Below are 11,293 nucleotides of genomic sequence, written 5' to 3'. Positions count from 1 at the left end.
GACAAGTGTCATTTACCTGGACTCAAAGTTGTACATCAAGGAGTTGAAGGGGTCACTGAGCAGCTTTGCTACATCATCCAAAGGAGACTTCCTGGGCCTAGACCATACTAGCAGGGTATGCAAGGGTTATCCCATGCATATTACAACCCCAACCAAACCACAGTTATACCTTCTTGGGGATCCCCTGCTCATCTTTCCTGGTCTACACCCCCTCCTTGGTCCTATGCATCTCAGTATCATTCCCAGCCAGTCATTTCAACCTTATGTTCAGCCACAACATCAGTGGAATACCCCACTCTAGGGGTGGAGGCCCCAATTCAACAATGTTCTAGCCCTATTTCCTCCACCACCTACCCAACCACAACTCCTGCACTCTGCTCTACCGAAGCAACCTTAGATGCTTGCCCAACCAAATCTGAACCCAAACAATAGGCAGGCTCAGCAAGTATACAGTGGAGAGACATCATACCCAGCTTATGCTGTAGAAATCTAGGAGATCAACCTAAGATCTAGGAGAATTCTCCCTGATAACCAACCTCCCTCTCCACATAGGGAGGTTGAGGAAGAAAGAGCGGAAAGTAACCTTAAAGTAAATCCACCCTTTCCTGAGAGATTAGCCCAACCACTCCAACCTACCCCAAAAGAAACTGAACTTCTAGGGGAATTAAAAAATCTATGTGTAAAGACCCCCCTTCTCCAGGCAATCAAAGATGCTCCCATTTACAATAAGCTGATTAAGGAGAAGTGCTTCAAGCATCCAGGAAGAAGAAAAAAGGATGCCCCTACCATTAATGTTATTGGGCAGTTGTCTGACTTAATGCTGGCGCAGGTAATATGTTCAATATATTTGGACCCTGGAAGCCCTATAGTAGATGTGCACGTCAATGGCACCATTGTCCCACATACTCTGATTGATCTTGGGGCTACCATTAATGTGATGACCAAGGACACTATGCTCAAGCTCAACCTCCAAGGGTCATTGAGGAAGACCACAACAGTCCTGCAACTTGCAGACCGTTCCACAGTCACCCCTGAAGGAATTGTGGAGGATGTGATGGTCTCCATTGACTCCTGGGAGTACCCTGCAGATTTCTTAGTTCTCCAGCCTAATGCTAAGCTTACTGGCTACCCTCTCATCCTTGGGAGGTCATGGTTGGCCACATCTGATGCTTACATTAGCTGCAGAGCTGGGAATATGACCATTAAGAATGGGCATATGTCCAAAGAGTTAGTCCTATACCGTCCTGCTCAACCTACCCTAGAGCATGATTTACCTTTATGGTTGGAGGAGGAGGAAGAAGATGAGGTTTATTCTACCCAAATTTATGCTTTGGAAGCAACCATAGGAGGAGGACAGCAAGATGAGGATGACTTAATTGAAAACCTACTCCAAAATCCAACTCCTAGTTCATTACCATTAGAAGAAGAAGTAAGAAAAACCCAGAACAATCATCCAATTCACTTATGCTTGGCCAATTCCAACCCACTTCGTGTCAAAACCATAGAATTCGGCCCAGAGAAAACTTTGAAAATTAATCCATCTCTGTCTGCGCTTGAAGAGGAAGAGTTATGCAACATGTTGAAATAAAACCTAGAATCCTTCGCTTAGAGTTACAAGGAAATGAAAGGAGTACACCCCTTAGTGCGAAATCACCACATATACATCAAAGAAGGTTGCAAGCCAATTGGGCAACCACAAAGGAGGATGAATCCAGCTCTTAAAGACATAGTCAAAGAAGAACTGCAAAAATTGTTAGATGCAGGATTCATTTACCCTATCTCAGACAGTGAGTGGGTCTCTCCTTTAGTGTTAGTTCCCAAGAAAAATGGTAAGTGGAGGATTTGTGTAGATTACAAGGAGTTGAACAAAGCCACAAAGAAGGATCATTTTCCCCTACCCTTCATTGACCAAGTGCTAGATGCCCTGGCAGGGAAGAAGTTCTTTACTTTCCTAGATGGATTCAGTGGGTACAACCAAATCCAAATCTGTCCAGAAGACCAGGATAAGACCACATTCACCCGTCCTTGGGGTACTTTTGCCTATAGGTTCCTTCCTTTTGGCCTATGCAATGCTCCTGCCACTTTTCAGAGAGCAGTCTTGAGTATTTTTGTTGAATTAGTACATGATGCAGTGGAAATTTATATGGATGATTTTACACCTTATGGCTGTGATTTCCAAGAAGCCCTGAGTAACCTAGGCAAGGTATTACACAAATGCATTGAAATGAATCTGTCTCTCAGTCCAAAAAAATGTGAATTCTTAATGATTGAAGGGACTGTGCTAGGTCATTCAATATATAAGCAAGGACTGTAGGTGGACCCAGACAAAATAGAAATTATCCAAAGGGTCCCACCTCCACAAAAGCAGAGAGACGTCAGGAGTTTCTTAGGGTTAGTTGGATACTACCAAAAGTTCATAAAGGATTTTAGCAAGTTGGCCTTTCCTTTGTTTGGGTTGTTGGCGAAAGATTCTGAGTTTATATGCTCAAAGAGTTGTCAAGAGGCCTTAGACATTCTAAAGGGTAAGTTAACCACTGCACCAATCCTTAGAGGCCCAAACTGGGCCCTCCCTTTTCATATTCATGCTAATGCCTCACACAAAGCCATAGGAGCAGCCTTAGGTCAAGAAGAGGAGAAATTTCCCTATGCCATCTATTTTATCAGTAAGAACCTGTCAAAGGCTGAGCTAAACTATATTGTGACCAAAAAGGAACTCCTGGCTGTTGTGCATTCATTAAACAAATTTAAGCATTACATTACAGGCTATCAAACATTTATGCATATTGATCATGTTGCAATCAAATATTTAATGAACAAACCAGATGTGAATGCTAGAATTATAAGATGGTTGCTTTTATTACAGCAGTTTGATCTAACTATTGTTGATAAGCCTGGTAAGGAAAATGTTGTTGCAAACTTTCTATCTAGGATGAATCTGCCTACAGGTGAAGAAGGAATGGTGGATGACCAGTTACCATATGAGCATTTGTTTGCTATTTCAGTTCTCTCCCCATGGTTCGGTATCATCACAGTTTCCACAAAACTTGCCCTCCAACTAAAAGAGCAAGATAGTCAAGAAGATCACCCCCTTCACCTGGATTGGGGGCAATCTTTTCAAACTTGGCCCAAATCAAATCTTGAGAAGGTGTGTAAGGGAAGAGGAAGTCTTTGACATCCTTCTGACCTGTCATGATGGGCTTTGTGGAGGTCACTTTGTAGCAAAGAGGACAGGATTCAAAGTGTTGTAAGCGGGCTATTATTGGCCTACTCTTCATCAGGATGTGAAAAGTACATTAGTCAGTGTGATCGGTGCTAGAGGATGGGAAAACCTACTCCATGAAATGAAATGCCCCTACAACCTCAAGTGACTTTCGAGCCATTCGACAAGTGGGGCATGGACTTCATTGGGCCTATCAACCCTCCTTCAAAGCAAAAGAAGCACATTATTGTGTGCACTGATTATTTGACTAAGTGGGCTAAAACCAAGGCGATTAAGCCAACAACATGGTCAAGAAATTCTAAGGGGGACACCAAACATTGCCAAGTGGTAATCCATGAGCTACACAGCAGTAGCATCAGATCTCCAGTCACAGACACCGCCAAAAGCCAAGAAACCATCAGCAGAAAGCAGGGGAGGAAGAAGAATGACCATGCAGCAAATAGGCAACGCAGAACCTCTAATCTTTTACAACTGCAACATGGCATCAAGACCACAGGTAAGTATCCCACTCACTCACTCATATGCATCATTTGATCAAAAGGTGTAAAGGTTAAGAGGTATTTGGTTTGTAAGTGAAAAGGTGGCCAATTAACTTGGCCACCTTCATTCAATCATCACATACAAAGCAGGGTGTCCTCTCACATATGGCTGCAGTCAACTCAAAGAACAGAGGAGTAGGACAAGAAGTGGTTAACTATGGATTTAACAATTGTGGGAGTTGATTACTAGGAGTGGGAATGATGAGGTGGTATAAAGGGAAACAAAACATCGTTTGCATGCATTCCACCTCCTTGAAACTCCCTCACTCAAGTAGCTCTCATAACTCTGGCCACCCACTGGAAGCAAGGATCCATCGTTCTGCAAGAGAATTTCCACAGGGGCATGCACAGGAATTCCTACAGGAACAGTCTGCAGAGGCAGTCTACAGGATAGGCATAGAAGGGTTCAAGAGGGAATATCAAGAGAATTGTCCACTGCCACCATTCTAAAGAGGTAGGATCTAAAAATCCATCCCCATTTACAAGCAAATGAACTAGAAGTGCTCTAAAAGCTAGTGGATTACATACACAGGAAACTTTGTTTTCTCTTGAATATTAAAATTCTTGTGTCACACCTCTCATTTCCTCTTCAAGCCCCACAAGCAAGATGAGAGGAGGGTTTAATAGGAGAGAACCCACAAACACTGTGAGGGTAGATACAGTGTTGTTTATGGCTACCATCTTAGAATGCTTGAAGAATTAAGATTTGGGGTAGAAACACCAGTTCACCAAAGACTCAGCATACCCTATTTCTTGATGCAATCACTCATAGACTCCAGCAACAAAGTAAAGGAAGGGAATTCCCAACAGTTGGCTCACCATGGATTGATCAGGATCCTCATTAAGGATGCCCTCCAAAACCTCAGGATCCCTATAACATGGTCAGTCTTCAGAGACTTACCAGCAGAGGATGACATCAAAACCCTCACCTATGATGTTAGTCCTTCTGTCAGTGAGGAGGAGGCAAAACAACAACAAGAAACTAATACAAATGAATATGATGAAGCAGAAGAGAAGGGAGATGATGCTGAAACAGAAGAGGAAGAAGGCTATGAAACAGACGAGAAAGAACAACAAGAGGAAGAACGCATTGAAACAAAGGAGAAAGAACAACAAGAGGCCATCCATTGTAGGATGCTAGCTAAATCCTATGCTCCTTACCTCAAATAACAATGGCTGAAATTTCAGGTTAAAACACTAGCACAAAGGGGCACCATGCCATTTCAGAACTACAAGCAGTTTCTTGACCTTTGTGATCAAAATGCACTAAGAGGATAGGGCCTAAATGGTTGTGTTTTACTTGCACAACATGGCCCTCAAAGACATGAATATTTGGGATCCTAATGCAGATCTAGGAGATCTACAATTAATGGCTTTGGCATCATCGATGAACCATGAGAAGTCAAGGGCTGTAGAGATGAAAATAATATTGGCCAGAAAGCAAAATGAACCTCTTTTCATCAAAGTTGAACAATCAAATCCCATGGCCCTAATCAGCACCCATAATCTAACTGCAAATGATCCTCAGCTGGCACTTAGATATCTTGTTGCCCAAGAGCAAGCAATTTCACATTTTGAGGATATGTTTAGGCTGCTAAGAGATGATAATATACATGCCTGCTAAAGGAGATGGAAAACACTGCCACACAGCTTGAAGATCAGAGAATATCACTCCCCTCAAAGGTTGAGAGAGGCACTCAACAGGACACCTATGTATAAGCAATCAATGCAAAGGTTGAAGGTCAATTGATAGGCCTAAAACTCAGTCCACCACTACTCCTAGGGATGCTAGAAGGGAGAAAAGAAGAAGAGGAAAAGAGGCAGTGGGAAGAAGTAGAAAGGAAAGCAGGCTTCTATAAACAAGAAGAAGAGACCACAACAAAAGCATGGGATGTCAGAGAAGCTACTAGAGCCATGAAGGACATGGACATTGACTAAGTTGCTCAGAGGATGAGCAACACTTTAAGCAGGGAGGTGATGATGTGCCTCCTCATTGGGTAATTATATGGGCCTTAATTGGCCTTAATCCACCTCCTGGCTTATTTAAACCAACTATTCTCACAACTTATTGCATACTTTTGATTATTTTTTGTTTATGAGATGAGTTAGACTTTGATATTTTTCTTTGTGGCGTAATGTGCATGTAATGCAGGAATAAAGGATAAAAGCAAATAAAAATGCAGGAATAAAGGACAAAAGCAAGGAACTGTGGCAAAGACCTTGGTCAAAACTCGAATGCGACAAGGGAGATGAATTATAGGAGGTAAATCCTCCTCATTTACTACCCCTCCATTCGAATATTCCTCCATCAGCTCGAAGTGCAAACAGCCAAAACATGAGGACTAAAAGACAGCCGAGCAAGTGAAAGTGATAGAAACCAGTTTATCTTGAATGGGGATCCAAGCCTCCCTAATTTGGAAAGAAGTCGTTGGAGACTTCAGATGTATAAGTAGAGAGGCTTAGGACCTCAATAGGATTCGGATTTTTATTGTAAAACTCCACTTTACTTGTGACAGTTTTGTTATGTAATCCATGGTTTTTATAATAAATATGAGTTCTATTTTGAGCCAGCACTGAGTTAACTCACAAGGTTGAAGCTCTTGGGTTAGGGTCCAACCCGAGCAGTCAAAGCTCCTCTTTATTGTACATGTATGATAACATCGATTTATGTTTCTGTTCATTTGCTTAAGTAGCTTTCTGGTTCTATTCATTTGCTTAAGTAGCTGCATTTCCATTACAACAATATAGCGTAGATGATTCATGGTTTTCTATTTATTTGCTTAAGTAGTTGCATTCCGCTTACAGTAGTGTAGAGTAGATCGGTTGTGCTTTAGTTTACTTCCATTTGTGCCTTCTTTCAATTCACAGGTTAGCTAGGCGAAAAATATCATCATAAGGTTGTCTGTGGGTGTCTCGGCCTCACCTCCTCCCGCTGGGACCATGACTTGAGGAAGAAACCCTTCAGCAACCCCAAAAACACAGGTTTCTAGTTCTCGCATGAGCTTTAGAGTTTGTTGTTTGACGCAGTTACTTGTTTCATTTCACTGTCGTCGGTTTCCATCACTCTCGATCCACTGTCACCCTCACTGGTTTTTTTGTCGTTTTCATTTGAAACCTCCTTCAGCACGTTCTTCATGCATCGTTTCCTCATCGTCCGATCCAAAACAAACCTGACCAATCACTGTCTGATTCATTAGTTTACTCAACAGCCATCGCGCGCGAAGTTTTCTACCTACTTTATGCGCTCTAATCTCCACCGTTGATCTGTCTCTTGATCCAATGGCTATCGCATCACCCGCTCACCAACTAGCTTGGCCCATCTCCATCGTCGATCTGTCTCTTGATCCAACGGCTATCGCGTCACCCGCTCGCCAACTAGTTTGGCCAATCTCCACCATTGATCTGTCTGGCCTGATCCGACGGCTATCGCGCAATCTCGCGCGGATTCTTACACGACAGTTATCCGCCCGTGAACACGCGAGAAAAGTGGTTTTCTCATGCTACGTGTCGCTCAGTTAGGCTAAACGCGTGAAATTCAGAAATACAGCTTACAGAGTCGAGCATGCGCGAGAAACTGCTTACCACCTTCGAAACCCGCTCCATCATTTCCGCACGTTTTCTTCCCGCGATACGATCTCCGCTGTCCATCCTCTGATTAATCATGTCCGTCCTTCTATTGACTTAATCTTCGCGATAAGATCTCCATCGTTCATCTTGTTCGTTCGTCCAGTTCGTCCATCTATCCACTTAACCTCCACGATAAGACCTTCGTCGTTCATCCTGTGCGTTCACCCTGTTCATCCATCTATTCACTTAAGCCTTCGCGATAAGATCTTCACCGTTCATCTTCTGTTCGTTGGTTGATCCAACGGTTCTTATGCATTGTTGCTTCCTTACATCCTCCTTTCACTGATTTCGTCCTCTGATTGCTCTTTCGCTTGAAAATCAATTTAGCTTAGTTTCCTCGTTTGCACCTTAGTATAGTTTGATGCTCTTTGCTTCTGTAACTTAGATAGCAGCATTAGGTTAGTGATTGATTTAGCAATTTTGCTTAGCATAGCTGTTTAATTGGTTAATTAGGTTATGGTGTGAGTTAGCATTACAAGTTGTTTTCTTCATTACTACAGTAGAGTAGCTCTCTCTTAGAATAGATTTTCTCTTCTTCCATCAAAGAATCAAGCTTCTTCTGACCCTATAGAAGTCTGGCTTGGAACCCCTGGGGTCTCTTGCCAGATGAACAGTGACAACAGGCAGGACCTTCACTTTTACTTGTGCATATAGCACTGTCACCTCCAAGTTTGTATGAACCCCAGGTTGATAAGTAAAGCTGGTAGCCCTAGGAGTTGCAGCATTCTTGTTGCAATACCTAGGCTCATCACTATCCTCGGACAGATGGGAAGATAGAGGTAGTCAACAAGACTATGGTGCAATTTTTGAGGGGTTATAATCAGAAGCATCCAAATACCTTGGATGAAAATCTAGTATATATACAACACTCTTATAACATAAAAATCCACACTTCTACTAGTATGTCCCCATTTGAAACTTGTTTTGTATATTTTCCACCTTAACCTTTGGATATTGCATATGGGTAGCAAGGAGTAAGGGGGGATATTATAGGGGATGCCTTGTGGGCTTAAAAATTTGTAGAAAACATCAAGAAAATCCATGCACAGGTACAAGAGACACTAAACAAGTCATAAGAAAAATCCAAGTACTATGTGTACAATTATGAAAACCTCCCTAGTTAAGAGGGAGCGTTGGAGAATGAAACTAGTTTCGGTTTTCATAATTTGTACCATCATGTATTTTAAGTAAAAAACAAAAGAAAAGAAAAAGAAAAATATTACTTTTCTAAATAAGCGAGTTCTTTATGCTTCTAGGTTTTTGAGTCAGAGTCAAAATCTTACTTTGGACCCCTATTGTAAAAGAAAAAGAAAAAGAAATTTTAAATGTGAATTTTGGGACAGAAATCCCTCTAGATGCCACGTCGACCTACATGACAAATCAGCCCTACCCTCAAAAGACATGATTGTTCGCACCCCCTTGGACAAGTATAAATAGAAGGAAGTTGGAGCTCATTTGGACACACATCACATAATTTCTTCTGAAATATCACAGGAAGGGATAGCAAAGAAGAGGAAGGTGGAAGTCTAGTTTGAGGAAGATTATCTCTTGATATTTGTCTTATGGAAACTCTGCCTAGTTGAAGATTTGTTGTTGATCTCTAGCTGATGAATCTGCTAAAAAGAAGGAAGGTCTGTCTAGGCATCTAGAGGTGGGAATTTTTGCGGTTATGGGTCTTGGATATCCCATTTGATCTGATTCTATAAGAAAATATTTTTTGGGTTTTGCCCTGGCTTGGAGCCAATATCTTGTGTTCTATTGTCTTTTGTGATCTTCATGTTTTATGGTAATTGCTTGATGAAAGAAGAAAACATAATAATAAAATAGCTAACAGTCTCACAAGTAATTATCATGTGATGGAAATCTGATAATAAGATGAAAACCTCCAGATTTCCAACACATTTAGCCTCCTTGAAGGTCAATCTAGCCAATTAGAAGCACCCATGACTCCATTCTCCCAATGGTGTAGGCACTAATCAAGTCCCTTGGTGGTCAAATTTGGATTTAATCCATAAATTTTCGTCCTTTTCCCTTCATAAATTTCGTCCCTTTAAGAATAAGGAGGCTCCCCTAGGGCTTGTTGTGAAATCTTTTGGAGGAATTTTCGAAATTCGTTTGGATAGAAATCTTTCGTTGTGTCTCCTATAGAGGTCTTCAAGTTTTGGTGGAATTCCCACGGTGGAATCTCCATAAATTTTGATGTCCAAGTTGTCACATCAAGAGGGAACCCTATATGCTAATCCTTCAACTTGGGGATTCTTTGAAGGCATATTCCTTAGTATTTGGTGAAGTAAATCATACATTGCCTTTTCTCCCAGCTACCTTGACCTCGGATGCACATATATCACGTGTCAATTCTCAACCCTAAATCTCATGTAGTTTCTTTTCCAAGGGGTTTTTTCATGGAAAGTCTTTATAGCTTCTGCCAAAGCTTGGACCTTTGTTGAACCTTTCCATTGAATGAGCCACCTTTTCTCACTTAGAACCTATCGAAGAAACATTTATCATAAGTGACTATTACTAGGACTCCTCCCATCAGTGAAAATCCGAGAAGAGTAGGGGACTTAGGCTGTGGTGACAATGGGCCTCTGTCCCGAGTGTTGTTGTACCCTCTAGCTTTTGCCTCTTCACAAGGCCTGCTAGTTTGTGCAGCAACAGTAACAAGATGAGGAAAGTGAAGCCTAAAAAAAAGTTGCAAAGACTTCATTTATGTGTGCACACCAAACTATCAAACTTTAATTTCATTCAATTAACCCACAATGTTAGGAAGTTCAAATCAAATGCAGATAAGTTAGAAATTTGAGCATTAAATCTTGCTCCAAGAGAGATTAAGCTAAAGCAATCCTAACAGAGGCAACTGCTGCACTCAATTCATTACCACCTGATACAGTGGGTGTGAGGTGACGTACATGCAAAATTTTTGCACAATAATGGACAAAAAATGGGTATAGACAACAGAGCTTGGGAATGAGGCAGGGTGACCTAAATATTCATTTGTTTCTACACTTATCCCTCTTCCTTTGTTCCCAAAACTTTTGTGCAGGAATGGCTCCTAAGAGAAGGAAAACACAGGTGTTAATGTTGTGAGACAAAGTGGCCAAGGTTAAGGATAAAGTAGAGCGATTCAAGGAAAAACTCAGGCACATAACAAGAGCAAGAAACTACAAGCACGACTTGGAGAAAGCAATAGAAAGGTGAGAATGTTGGAGTCAAAGATTGAGATGATGGAAGGAAAACTAAAGAATTCTCAGACAATGAGAGTGAAACAGGGGGTGACACAAGTTATGTGGAAGCTCAAAGTTAGACAATTTTGGTACCCCAAAGGATAGTTCAGAAGATAACACCTTTGACTTGGGCAGCGACAAAAAGAACTTTCACATTGATGACAAAGACTAACAGTGAGCCTGCCAAAGCCCCCGAAGAAAACCAGAAGCATGCAAGCTCTCTCAGCCCAACTACTAATTTAAATTTCTTAACTACTTTTTGTTAGCCTAGTCAGATTTCAGCTAAGGCAGTATGTCCAGTCAAACTGGGCAATTTTCTGTAATGAAGGAATTAAATGTTGGCTATCCCTTTTTCTGTTGAAGTAACACTTCCAGTTCTAAAAAAGTTATAATTTTAAGGCTGTCACTGCCAGGCAAAATAAACTGATTGTGTGATATCAATTTTGCAGAAGCCTACCAGGCATAGCTGAGGATTGTATTTATTTATACAAAAACAATAAATAAAAGAAAAACTATTTTATTTGTAGAAGACAAATTCTGGTGTTCTTTTTAATTTCTTTTGGTTTAAAAAGAATATGGCTGTCTTTTCAAAATGCTGTCATACACAGAAAACACTCAGGAAGAGGTATTTACATCACATTTCCATTTCTTAACTGTTTCTCCAAGAAGCGCTACCTGCTGTA

Source organism: Pinus tabuliformis, chromosome 2_1 (genome assembly GCF_031772625.1).
Source record: "Pinus tabuliformis cultivar Carrire ecotype Pingquan chromosome 2_1, CPIR1, whole genome shotgun sequence".
Classification (NCBI taxonomy): Eukaryota; Viridiplantae; Streptophyta; class Pinopsida; order Pinales; family Pinaceae; genus Pinus; species Pinus tabuliformis.
The sequence above is the reverse complement of the archived record's forward strand: the minus strand, read 5'-3'. Positions refer to the sequence as shown.